The following is a 14,442-nucleotide window of genomic DNA, read 5'->3' as shown; positions in this document are numbered from 1 at the left end:
TATCTCAAGCAACATTTCCTTTTTTAGTACACACAGCACCAATTTACTTTAATTATGGATACACAAATCATTCAATGGAACGTCAGAGGCCTTCTTAGGAACCTCGACGATGTCCAAGAACTTATTTACCAACACAATCCAAAAGTGCTGTGTGTACAGGAAACGCACTTAAAATCAAAACATACAAATTTTCCTCCGACAGTATGTTACATTTCGTAAAGATCGCGATGATGCTCTCGCATCATCAGGCGGTGTTGCCATTGTAATTCACAAAAGCATAGCATGTCAACGTTTGCAGCTGCAAACGCCCCTTGAAGCAGTGGCAGTTCGACTTGTTCTTCTAAACAAGCTCATCACCATCTGCTCACTTTACATACCCCCCCATTACCACTTACATAAACATGAATTTCAGTCCCTTATAGATGAATTGCCAGAACCCTATCTTGTTCTTGGCGATTTCAATGCGCACAGTAGTCTGTGGGGCGACTCTCGTATCGATGCGCGAGGTCGTCTTGTTGAACAATTTCTTTTCTCCTCTGGCGCGTGTCTTCTAAACAAGAAGGAACCTACATTTTACTGTCTCGCAAACAGAACCTCTTCTTCTATTGATCTTAGCATAGCTTCCCCGTCTCTATTACCTGAACTTAAATGGGAAGTTACCAAAAATCCGTACGGGAGCGATCACTTCCCAATACTACTGCGAACAACCAAAACTGAGCCGTCACCACAAGCCCCTCGATGGAAGATTGACACAGCCGATTGGGAGAAATTTCGAAATCTTACTAGTAGCATCTCCTGGGCCAACATGTCTTCGTTAGGAACTGATGCTGCTGTGGAATATTTTACTTCCTTCATAATTGATGCCGCTTCTAAATGCATATCCGAAATAAGTGGTGCGGCATGCAAACGCCGTGTCCCATGGTGGAACGACGAATGTAGGAACGTTCGTAGAAAACAGAACAAAGCGTGGGGGTTGCTACGCGATTCTCCTACTGCGGAGAATCTTATCAATTTTAAGAAGGTAAAGTCCGAAGGCAGGAGAACGCGCCGACAGGCCAGAAGAGAGAGCTGGCAGAAGTTTTTATCAGGTATACACTCGTATACAGATGAGGCCAAAGTCTGGAACAGGGTTAACAAGGTGAGAGGACGACAAACATATTCACTCCCTTTGGTAAACACACAAGGCGACAGCTTGGAAGACCAAGCAAACCACCTGGGTGCACACTTTGAACATGTGTCCAGTTCATTGCACTATTCCCCAGAATTTACAAAACACAAAGCAGCAATAGAAAAACAAAAACTAGATCGAAAGAGCACCAGGAACGAGCCTTATAACTTGCCTTTCTCTTTAGCAGAGCTTCAGGCATCACTCGCCTGTTGCAACCAATCTGCCTCAGGCCCTGACCGCATATTATATGAAATGTTGAAGAACCTGCCCTCTGAAACGAAGAAAACCCTTCTCTGTCTGTATAACTCTATATGGATTTCCGGCGAGATCCCCTCTGCCTGGAAAGAGGCCATAGTGATCCCTATCCTGAAGCAGGGCAAGGATCCATCGTCCGTATCGAGTTACCGGCCCATAGCTCTAACAAGCTGCCTCTGCAAAGCCTTCGAGAAAATGATAAACCGTCGTCTGATACATTTCCTAGAATCAAACAAGCTGCTTGACCCATACCAGTGCGGTTTTCGCGAGGGTCGATCCACCATTGACCATTTGATACGTATTGAGGCACAGATACGTGAAGCTTTTGTTCACAAACAATTCTTCCTTTCTGTTTTCCTCGATATGGAAAAAGCATACGACACCACATGGCGGTTCGGAATACTGAGAGACCTCTCCCACTTTGGTATACGTGGTAATATGTTAAATGTGATTGAAAGTTATCTGCTGAATCGCACATTCCGTGTTCGAGTTGGAAATGCATTATCACGGCCTTTCGTGCAGGAAACCGGAGTACCACAGGGTGGGGTGCTCAGTTGCACTCTCTTCATTATAAAAATGAATTCCTTGCGTCTATGCATCCCACGCAACATGTTTTATTCAACGTACGTCGATGATATACAGATTGGATTTAAATCGTGCAACCTTGCAATCTGTGAGCGGCAGGTTCAACTTGGTCTGAACAAGGTGGCTAAATGGGCAGACGAGAATGGGTTCTGCCTAAATCCACAAAAGAGCGCCTGCGTCCTTTTTTCTAGAAAGAGAGGACTGTACCCCGACCCCGACATTGACCTGCAAGGACAGCGTCTACCTGTAAAAACGGAACATAAATTCTTAGGCATAATTCTTGACACTAAGCTAACATTCATACCACACTTAAAACATCTAAAAAACAAGTGCATGAAAACAATGAATATTTTAAAAGTGTTGTCACGCACTACATGGGGTAGTGACAGAAAGTGTCTGTTAAATTTGTATAAAAGCCTCATACGAACACGCCTAGACTACGGGGCCATAATTTACCAGTCAGCCACCCCAACCGCGTTGAAGATGCTGGACCCCATCCACCATCTAGGTATTCGCTTGTCTACAGGTGCCTTTAGGACAAGCCCTGTAGAAAGCCTTTACGTGGAATCGAATGAGTGGTCCCTCCACTTCCAGAGGACCTACACAGCTTTCATGTATTTTCTTAGAGTGAATGCAAACAGTGAACATCCCTCATATTCCACCGTAAATGATTTGTCCAGCTCCCACCTCTTTCATAACCGACCTGCAGTAAGAGAGCCCTTCTCGTTGCGTGTGAGAAGTCTGGCTGAGGAAATGGATGTCCCACTCTTTGAACATCGTCTAATGACACCCACTATACAGGTCTCACCGTGGCAGTGGCAGATTGTCGACTGTGATTTGTCCTTTTTACATGTTTCGAAGCACGCCCCAGTTGCACACATTAGAATGCATTTCCTCGAACTGCAGCATAAATACTCCTGTCCGGAATTTTACACCGATGCATCAAAGTCTCATGCTGGCGTCTCTTATGCAGCGGTTGGCCCATCATTTTCAGATGCCGACGCCCTGCACCCCCTAACGAGCATCTTCACAGCAGAGGCTTATGCAATACTGTCGGCTCTTAAATACATCAAAGAATCGAAAATACCAAAAGCAATCATCTACACAGACTCACTGAGCGTAGTAAAAGCCTTAAAATCTCTTAAGAGGCACACAAATGCTGTAATAGTATCGCTTTATTCATTCATATGTAGTATTTATGCGTCTGGCCAGCATGTTGTGGTGTGCTGGGTGCCAGGACACCGAGACATCGAGGGAAATGTACTGGCAGACCAGCTTGCCACATCCATCAAGGCAAAAGCTGGCAACACATCTATGCTCGTCCCTGTTCTCGATATGAAGCCATATCTACGCAAGAGACTTCGAGTCCACTGGCAACGTTTGTGGGACGGCCAGACTCATAACAAGCTTCATTTAATTAAGCCCCGTTTAGGGAACTGGCCATCCACCACGAAATCTAGAAGAAATGATGTCCTATTCTGTAGGCTCAGAATAGGACACACTTACGGCACGCACAATTACTTGTTGTCTGGAGGCGAACCCCCGACCTGTACTAGATGTGGGGAGGTACTTACTGTACTTCACATCCTAGTGCAGTGTCCTCTAATAGAACCTGAAAGAAAGAAACACTTTGTTCAAGCCTATAGAGAGAACATACCCCTTCACCCAGCGATGTTTTTAGCTAATGACCCGGTATTTCAGCACGACTCAGTTTTAGCCTTTTTAAACGACATCGACATTTTGCAAGTTCTTCGCCCGAGAGATTCGTAGCAGGGTCCTCTTTCAGAGGACGCTGCTGCGACAGCATTTTGAAATGCACTCTCCTCCAGGCTCTTGCTTCTAAGGGTCTCTGTGAGGCAGTAGTGCCTTGTATCGCTCACAGCTTTTTTTTATACCATATTCATTGCGCCCTATCACATCATTGTCATGATCTTATTAATTTTGTATTTTACGCACCTTTAGTGCGCATAATTTTAGGCCCCTTTACAGCCACCCTACACCTACCCACTGTCATTGATCATACCATTGCTCACTCAGTACACCACGTCTTGGCGCTCTTTGGCCATAGCTGGCCCTTGCGCCAGAAAACAACATATATCATCATCATCATCATCAACCCTCTATGAGGCGGCCTTTCTCACTGCGTGTAAGAGAACTTAGCGAAGAGATGGATGTCCCACTTCTAGAACATCGCCTAATGCCTCCAGCTAAGCTGTCACCGCCCTGGGAGTGGCAGGTGATAGAATGTGATCTATCCTTTGTAGAGGTCACAAAGCATGCTCCCGACCTCGAAATAGCAATGCATTTCCGCGAACTTCAATCGAAGTACTCGTGCTCGGAATTCTATACCGACGCATCCAAGTCCCATGCTGGCGTATCTTACGCAGCGGTTGGCCCCTCTTTTTCAAAATCCGACGTATTAAACCCCCTAACAAGCATTTTCACCGCAGAAGCCTATGCAGTACTGTCTGCGGTGAAGCATATAGAGAAATTGAAACTACAAAAGGCAATAATATTCACAGACTCGTTGAGTCTTGTAAAAGCGCTAACATCTTTACAAAAGCATAAGAATCCTGTTGTTATCGAGCTTTACTCACTCTTGTGTAACATTTACCAATCTCGTAGACATGTAATAATGTGCCTGGCCATAGAGGCATCGAGGGCAATGTGCTAGCAGACCAGTTGGCCACATCAACTACATCGCAAGCTATTAATCCTGCCGCTGCTATTTCCTCCACAGATCTGAAGCCTTTTTTGCGAAGGAAACTGCGAGGCCACTGGCAGCGTCTGTGGGACGATGAAACAACTAATAAACTCCACTTTATTAAGCCACAGTTAGGTTTCTGGCCCTGTACAACTAAAACACGACGAACTGATGTCCTATTCTGTCGTCTCAGAATAGGACACACATATGGTACTCACAATTTTCTATTGAATGGAAATGATCCTCCAACATGTGGTAGATGTGGCGACAGGCTCACCGTCCTCCACGTCCTCTTGGAGTGTCGGGAAGCCGAAAGAGAAAGAAAGAAACATTTTCCTCTCGCATATCGCTATTGCGTCCCTCTGCATCCCGCTATGTTTCTCGGTAAAGAACCACTTTTTAGCACCAACGCAGTCCTTGCTTTCTTGAAAGATGTTGTGTTACATGTTATTAGCCCAATAAGTTCGTAGGGCATCCTCTCTCTAGAGGATCTTGCTGCAATAGTTTTTTAACTGCACATGCCTCCAGGCCCTTGTGTTTCAAGGGCTCTGTTTAGGCACTTGTGTTTCTGGCCAATTCTTGTATCTTAAATTTTTTGTAACTCGTATCATTCTTTCGCAATGCATTGTTCATGTCCATAGTACTCATAATCACTCATTGCCATAATCTTATTACTTATAGATTTTACGCACTTTACAGCGACTGATTTTAGGCCCCTTTACAGCCATGCCACATCTAATGTTCATATAATTCCCTATTCATCTACCACTAACAAGCCATTACCATCGTATTGATACGAACTAATACTGTCATGGCGCTCTTTGGCCATACCTGGCCCTTGCGCCACTAAACTCCAACAATCATCAAAAAACACCAAATATCATCATCATCCTCTCAGGGTAAAAGCGGTCGTTGTTCTAATAATGAAGCGTGCTTTACTAATACAGCTCAACTATAATCACTCCCGCTATCTTAACCTAATTGTTTTGCATTCGTTTAAAGGGCGGGAAAGCTAGACTGGGCGCAACATTGCATTGTCTTTCTCTTCTTTTTTTTTCGTCTGAGAATAAAAGCTGCACTATACCCGTGTTCTAACGTACAGGAATGGCTGCTGGCTTGGGCACAGCGTGCAAGAATAACAACGTTGCCATAGGCGTGGACCTGCCTGACACCTTTTCCGGGGTTCAAACAGCCGCTCACGAACTGGCACATATGTAAGAACAATGGCATAGTAGCCAAATATTTGCATTTAAAAAAATATCAGTCTAACTTTATCCTTCGTTATTTCTTGAATAGTGCAGGTTTTGTAATTGCATGACCACATATTATAAAGGGGCGTTTATAGGTTTAGCTTCAGGTAAAAGCACTGTCTTGTAGCACAAAAAAGTCATAGTTTCACCCGAAAGACTAAGCATTGATTGCGATGGCAAATTATTGAACAGCTGTATGAAGTAAAGTTACTAGCTTTATCGGGCGTATGAACTGCTGCAAGGACTCGCTTACCAACAAATTGAACGACCGCGGTGTCACGCGTGTGCAGGCAAACATGAACACATCTCACTCGATGACCGCGGACACTCGCTGTCAGAAAGCTGGCGTGAAGAAGAGCCGCACCAGCGCGAGCGAATTCCCCTTCATGCTGCTTCTCGCTTCAACGCGAACTAAGCAGCGATAACACAGCGTATACACGAAGCCGTCAGCTATCTCGGGCCGGTTAGCCTTCGAATCCACCGCTGGTTACCTCCAAGACAGGACGCGCGCGGCAGCGGCCTGAGTAGAAGCTGAGTCCCCCCCCTCGACCCACAGACTTTAAGCGCGCTCACATCTTCCAGCTCCCCCGCTTGCGCGCACGAAAAGACAGTGCGTCTCCTCCCCGCCTTCACCCTTACGCGCACGAGAAAATGTCGCTGCACCAAGCCCCACCCTCCTTCTCGGCTCACCCTCGCAGGCTTTCCCGCGCACCTACATCATACGGCTCGCGCCCGCGGTCTTATCACACTTGTACTTTATACGGAACCTCTCGACGACACCGAGGACGACGGCAGAAATTCGCCTGAAGTTTCCATATAATTGATATGACAGCAACGTGAAACGAGATGAGAATGTAACGCACCGAATAGAACGCAGTTTCTGGCGAGATTTGATGTGACATTTATACCCACACGTATTAACACAAACATCTACAAAAGAAAGATATTGTACGAGCATGAACATTTCTTTGGTAGAGTCCCCAAACTGGTCAAAATGTTACGATTATGCGTTAGTTTACTGCGTTCCTTGCATCAAGTGAATTTCCATAGTGCTTAGAACCATTAAAGGTGTGTCGTTAAGCGTTCTCCTGTGTGTGCTGTTGCTATGACGTACACTGCACTAAGGATGATTTCCAGCTGAATGTAAATCAGGTGTAATTCTTAAATTTAATAATTGACTCATATTTGCGTACAGCAGAGGCTTATGCAATACTGTCGGCTCTTAAACATATCAAGGACTCTAAAATACCCAAAGCAATCATTTACACAGACTCGCTGAGCGTAGTAACAGCTTTAAAATCTCTTAAAAGGCACAAAAATCCCGTAATAGTATCGCTTTATTCATTCATATGTAGTATTTATGCGTCTGGGCAGCATGTTGTGGTGTGCTGGGTGCCAGGACACCGAGACATCGAGGGAAATGTACTGGCAGACCAGCTTGCCACATCCATCGAGGCAAAAGCTGGCAACACATCTATGCCCGTCACTGTTCATGATATGAAGCCATATCTACGCAAGAGACTTCGGGTCCATTGGCAGAGTTTGTGGGACGGCCAGACTCATAACAAGCTCCATTTAATTAAGCCCCATTTAGGAAACTGGCCATCAACCACGAAATCTAGAAGAAATGATGTCCTATTCTGTAGGCTCAGAATAGGACACACTTACAGCACGCATAATTACCTGCTGTCTGGAGGCGAACCACCAACCTGTACTAGATGCGGGGAAGCACTTACTGTACTTCACATCCTAGTACAGTGTCCATTAATAGAACCTGAAAGAAAAAAGCACTTTGTTCAAGCCTATAAAGAGAATATACCCCTTCACCCAGCTATGTTTTTACATAATGACCCGATATTTCCGCACGATTCAGTTTTAGCCTTTTTAAACGACCTCGACATTTTGCAAGTTTTTCACCCGAGAGATTCGTAGTGGCATCCTCTTTCAGAGGACGCCGCTGCGACAGCATATTTGAAATGCACTCTCCTCCAGGCCCTTGCTTCTAAGGGTCCCTGTGAGGCAGTAGTGCCTTGTATCCCTTGCAACTTTTTTATACTATATTATATTCATTGCGCCTCTATCACGTCATTGTCATGATCTTAGTATTTTGTATTTTACGCACCTTTAGTGCGCAGGATTTTAGGCCCCTTTACAGCCACCCTACACCTATCCACTGTCACTGATCATACCATTGCTCACTCAGTACACCACGTCTTGGCGCTCTTTGGCCATAGCTGGCCCTTGCGCCAGAAAACAACATATATCATCATCATATTTGCGAAGCGCAAACCATTAAAACAGTTACCTCGAAACAGTTAATTCTCGAAATGTTTACACGGTGCCGCGTGCCAACATTTGCAGGTTGGGCGCTCCTCACGACGGCGAAGGAGAAGCTGCAGAATGCTTAATCAAGAGCCCATATTTGATGAGTCACTACAGACGCGGGAAAACCATTTGTGCCTTTTCCAGCTGTACAAAGGAGATCATAGCCAATTTTTTAAGGTAAGCCTCCTTCCATGATAGTCAGTTATCTTGTACAGATAAACGGCACCTACTAATATATAGAATCGGCTACACCGTGCCGGCGCAGATCACATAGCGACGTGAGACACTATAAATGACTGACAGGAAATGATTGATTGCATGAACCATTAACTAAAGCTGCATACTTCAGTGAACCCTCAGGCTCTGAACTTATTTGCTACCACAACAGCATTATGTCACAGTGAATGCCATAATCTTGTTTGCGTGGTCGCTAGATCTAAGGGTGTGTTTAAGGATTACTACTGTGAAAACTAAAGTTATGTTCGGGACAATGATCAGCGAACGAAACTTTGCGACTCAATATCAGGCGCTCGAAACGTCGTCCAGCCTAGGGTGCGAAACGTCAGTCTGCCGGTCACGGGCGGATCGTGCACTGAGGAAACCCTGTGGCACAGGGCAAGGTGCATACATGATTTTTTCTCATCCGATGGGGTCTTTGGGAGACGCTCGAACTTGAGCGGTGTTTTCTATCTACGGCGAATGCGTACCTTGCGTTGAACCTTTACGACAGATACGGTAACACTGGCATGGCGCTCTTTGCCCATACCTGCCCCTTGCGCCACTAAACAACACACATTCATTCATTCAGAACGATGCGCCGAAGAGCAGCACATGGTGCTCCAGCATGGGCCTATACTACGTCAAGCCTGACCTACTGGAGGCGAACGCCGATTCCTACACGTTACCGAGACGCGGCCCTTGGGCCACCATGAGATCACCCAGTTACGGCGAGCATTTCTCCCATAGCAACGTGAACTTGATGCAAATTCTGTGCCTACCGTAGCCATTTTGAGCCCTTAGACCCATTGACCGGGCGTTTGTACAGTAGTGGGTGTCTCCGGAGGGTGAGTGCTCATAAATATATCTTTTACTTTGTGCGCACTGTTCTTTGAGGCAAACCGCTTGGCATACGTTGGAGGTTTGTCGAGCACTCGCGGCGCCGCACTGCCATTCGCGCAGCGACTACTGACGCGCTGTTGTGACTCGCTAAACTAGAACCTGCGGCAGTCGATCAGCATAGTACTGTGAATAGTGTAGAAATAACACATGTAAAAGCCTGGCTGTTGCTAGGCAAAATAACAACTAGGCGAAACAATCCGTCGACAAATGAACACAACAAAAAATGTTCGTGACAAATACTTTTTTTTTTGTCCCGCGAAGTGGTCATCCCAGTTTAAATTTCTGTCATTCAGTCATTAAGAGAGGAGCTTGTATAGTGCGATCTCCCGTCCTTTAGTGTCGACAGTTTATTCTGCCCTCCCGTATCGACGCTAACTGCTGTAAAATTCCTGTCGTCTTATAGGCTATAGCATTTTGTGCAGTCACGACAGGGTTGGTTGGGGCAACAATGACATTATGAATTAAAATTTTGTGGTATTTTGTGACGTTACTCTCTCTCTCTCAACCAGGATTTCTCTTGCTTTTGCGCAGGAAGACTGACTCTGCCTGCCTAAGGGAGCACAAACTGTGCCACGTTATTTCTCTGCCAAACAAGGCAGCAAACCTTCCAGGTGATGTAATGGATGCACCCACCTATTGCAACAAGACCTACCCAAAACCACAATACCTCAGCGCTACTTACATCAAGGCATGACACTTTTTCCTCGTAATTTAATTATGCGCCGAAAATTTATCATGCCCTCGCGTTGGTGATACCACCTACAACACTACAAAACACCTCTTTATGAACTTTTTTCCTTTAGCACAGTTAACTTCCGTGGTGCTTCTGACCATACACTGTCATCGTGTGAATTGACGTGTGCACACGGGAGGCCAGGAGGGTCGTGCCCCCCTCCCACCATTGACCTCCTTCGGGGAGTGAGGGTGCCCCCGGGGGATCAGTCAAGCGCAGAGTCATTGGTATCATGTCCCACGAGAGTTTTCGATAGTTGATTTTGCTTTTGTTAGGCAAAGTATTGCGCTGTCTACTAGCATGCTTCAATGATTCAACATTGGTTAGAAGAATGCAAGCTTTGGCTTCATAGTGAGGACAAGATGCGTAAAAGATGGAGCCCTTACTCAGCTTATCCATGCTTCTTAGCACCATGAGTTGTTGATGTCGTTGGCTCGGAAAGCACAGTGCCAGATTTTTCAGATTATTTTCATTTCCAGGCAGACAACCTAAATGTATTTTATATACACACACACACGTGTGTGTGCGTGTGCGTGTGTGTGTGTGTGAAGGGGGGGGGGGCTTGTGTCGCTTGGGTCAATAAATTCATGAAGCCATTTTCTCCTTTGTTGTATTCGGCCCTTCGTTTTAGTTAGTTCCGTTATATGCTTATACTTTTTCTAATCTTACGCCGTCATATGCTGCCGTCGATTGTGATTACCTTTGGTTGGCAGCTATTTTGTTACTACGTTACTCTAAAAGATAACTGCTGACCTGTTCTAAGCATGGCGTCCCCGAATCCACCATTTAGTCCTAATCTTGAGTCGCAACGCATTGTAGGTTTAAGACGTTTTTACGTTTTGGGCGCTCTTTCTGTCTGCTCTTATTTCTTCCAGTAATTTTAACCTTGCGCCAAACAGCCTTCTTAAGCTATGCACCAACTAGCCCAACGTAGCGCTTTGATAAACATTGTAGGTTCTCTTGCATAACAAAGTCTCCTATGATCATCTCTTGTAATTTTAAGGGCAGGTATTTTTTTTTCTTTTTCGCAGGTGGACTCTGACATAAGTGACTGCTTGTTTCGGTGTCTGGTGGAATACGTTAAACCTCCTGGTAAATGGATGAACCGAACGACGTTTGCAGTGGATGGAACACCGTGTTCTAAATCTGAGCCCCAAAAGGTATAAGAACCATCTCGGCTTTTCGTGGGAATATGAACGAGGAGTATGCTGTCTATCACCTGACTCGTTCAGCAGGCGTTTGGTGTGTTGCGACACCACGGACCCGAGCACATGGGGGTTGGACCCTCCTGCGTCTAACCGTGCGCAGCTTAGCCGTGTCCGGGGAAAAGGGGATCCTGGAGGTTGAGCCGAAGCCGGGAGTTTGGACCTTTATGGCCCCCCGGCGGAGGCAACACACCTCTTTGGCCTCGGCTTCACGTAGACGGCACCCCCGGACTGACCCACCCGGGGGGAATCGGTAGTTGCCTTTTCCTGTCTCTCTCTCTCTCTCCCTCCAACCTTCGTCTTTCTCTCTCACTTTCCATCTCTCCTGTCTTCTCTTCACTTCGCTTTACTTCCAATTTTCCAGGCAGCAAGGGTTAACCTGGTGTAGTTTATCCATCCTTGGGTCTATTATATTAGGTTATAGTGGCTATGTACAGCTGGCGTCTGCATCTCCTTCGGGTCTTGTAGCGTCCCCTTGTTGGGCTCGGTGGTGGGCGGCTGGCATAGCTACCGAAATCATTGTTACCTTATGGCTTTATCGTCATTCCCCCGACTCCCTGATCGCTCTCACAAACGAGGGCGCACCGAAGATATCTTTCAATTCAATGGCAGCAAATTGCAAAACTTCCCCAGATTTCATGTTATCCATTCCGATAAACCCGAAAAGACGGTGAGAATGATCTCACCCTTTCTCGTTTCGAAAAGTCTCACCGAAGCTCTTGGAGCAGGCTACAAAGCGTCGAAATTGGCTAGCGGCGACCTCCTTTTGGAACTCCGCGACGTAAAACAGCACGAAAAGCTTCCTAACCTAGTGTCATTTGGGGAGATCCCAGTGACAATATCCCCACACCGAACTATGAACACCAGCCGTGGTGTAGTCTCCGACGATGACCTCATGGAACTGACAGAAGCTGAACTGTTGGAAGGCTGGAGCGAACAAAACGTGATCACTGTCAAACGAATCATGCTAAGACGGGACGGCAAAGAGATCAAAACCAAGCATATAGTACTAACTTTTGGCTCAAGCATCCTGCCCGAGACAATCGAGGCAGGCTATGTGAAGCTACGGGTTAGACCCTATGTACCAAACCCTCTTCGTTGCTTCAAGTGCCAGCGTTTCGGCCACAGTTCCCAGAACTGCCGAGGCCGACAGACATGTGCTAAATGTAGTTCCGGTGACCATGCCTCTGAAACATGTGAAAACACTCTACACTGTGTCAATTGTGATGGTGAGCATGCCGCATACTCGCGGTCATGCCCGTCTTGGAAGAAAGAAAAAGAAATAGTCACGATCAAAGTAAAGGAAAACATAACTTTCAAAGAGGCTCGCAGGCGGGTGTCATACCTGCCTAAAGTCAGTTTTGCCGAGGTGGCGCGTCAGGGGGCAGCGCCACCGCGGCACCCGGCGGCTGTCCGGTCCACACAGAGTGAGCCGGCGGTGACGCCATCCGCCCCCTCGGCGGCTGCGGCTAGCGCTGCTCCGCCATCTCAGAACAAGGGACCATCAACCTCCGGGCTGGTGGCCTCCAGGGCCTCGTCCCTCGAGACGAGGCTTTCACGTCAAACGAACCGCTCGCAAGAGCGCGTGTCTAGCGCCCCGCAAGAGGCAATGGACACAACCGGCCAGACGGTGCCACCAGCGCCTAAGGAGCGGCGAGATTCTCTCGACCGCTCCAGAAAAGAAAGATCTCGTGTCACGGCGCCTGCAAAGGGCCCCGCGAGCTAATCTTCATCTCTTAAACACACAGCACAAACACATTTGTCATTATGGAGACACAAATACTACAGTGGAATGTCAGAGGACTTCTTCACAACCTCGACGATATTACAGAACTCCTACACAAACACAATCCAAAGTTGCTGTGTGTTCAAGAGACGCATCTGAAACCCACAAATACAAACTTTCTTCGTCAATACACCATCTACCGCAAAGACCGTGACGTGGCGAACGCCTCGTCTGGCGGTGTAGCAATAGTTGCCGACAAGTCTGTAGCTTGTCAATATGTCGCCCTTCAGACGCCCCTAGAGGCAGTGTCAGTTCGGGCAATTCTTTTCAGTAAGTTGGTAACCGTATGCACCATTTATATACCCCCGAATCATCATCTCGAGAAAACAGATTTCCATAACCTCATTGATCAGCTTCCCGAACCCTACATACTCGTGGGAGATTTTAACGCTCATAACACGATGTGGGGAGACTCACGATGCGATACGAGAGGTAGATTCATAGAAAAATTCCTCGTGAACTCCGGTGCATGCCTCTTCAATAAAAGGAGCCAACCTATTATAACCTTCATCACAATTCATACTCTTCAATAGACTTGGCGATTGGTTCTGCTTCCCTTTTTCCCGACTTGGAATGGAGTGTAATCAAAAACCCATTCGGAAGTGACCACTTTCCAATCACACTAAACTTAGTAGCCCAACATAACTCCCTTCCGCATGTCCCTAGGTGGAAACTAGCCTCCGCCGACTGGAAACTTTTTAAAGAATCGACATTTATATCACGAGATTTTATCAGCGAATTTAGCATAGACGACGCAGTAGCGTATTTTACCGCTTTTATCATCGACGCAGCAAACAAGTGCATTCCACAATCAAGCGGTAGCTCATCCAAAAGACGAGTGCCGTGGTGGAATGATGAGTGCAAGGAGGCGCGGAAAAAACAAAATAAAGCGTGGGGCATACTCCGTCGATCCCCAACTGCAGAAAATTTGATGGAATTTAAAAACATAAAATCACAGGGAAGGCGAACGCGACGACAAGCTAAAAGGGCAAGCTGGGAGAGGTTCCTATCGAGTATTAATTCATTCACACAGGAGGCAAAAGTATGGAATGGGCTCAGGAGGCTTAAGGGACAACAAATTCATCCATTGCCCCTGGTGGATAAAGAAGGAAATAAGTTGGAAGACCAGGCTGACGCTCTTGGTGAACACTTCGAGCGCGTGTCTAGTTCCACCCACTATTCGGAGAGCTTCCTGAAATATAAAGCAATAGAAGAACGTAAGCCTCTGAACCGGAAATGTAGCCCAAATCAACTTTATAACCGTCCTTTTGGTATTGCCGAACTTAAAGCCGCCTTGTCAGCTTGTCAGAGC

General features: G+C 46.5%; 1 long non-coding RNA gene across 1 annotated transcript; it reads left to right on the top strand.

Annotated features, from left to right (window-relative positions):
• Positions 1–5,813: 5,813 nt before the first annotated feature.
• LOC125940325 (uncharacterized) lies at positions 5,814–10,088 on the top strand. Its single transcript, XR_007463533.1, has 3 exons — positions 5,814–5,926; positions 8,324–8,464; positions 9,938–10,088. It is a non-coding gene; the product is annotated as an uncharacterized LOC125940325 (long non-coding RNA).
• Positions 10,089–14,442: the final 4,354 nt, after the last annotated feature.

Source organism: Dermacentor silvarum, chromosome 9, assembly GCF_013339745.2.
Source record: "Dermacentor silvarum isolate Dsil-2018 chromosome 9, BIME_Dsil_1.4, whole genome shotgun sequence".
NCBI classification, from domain to species: domain Eukaryota; kingdom Metazoa; phylum Arthropoda; class Arachnida; order Ixodida; family Ixodidae; genus Dermacentor; species Dermacentor silvarum.
The sequence above is the reverse complement of the archived record's forward strand: the minus strand, read 5'-3'. Positions and strand labels throughout refer to the sequence as shown.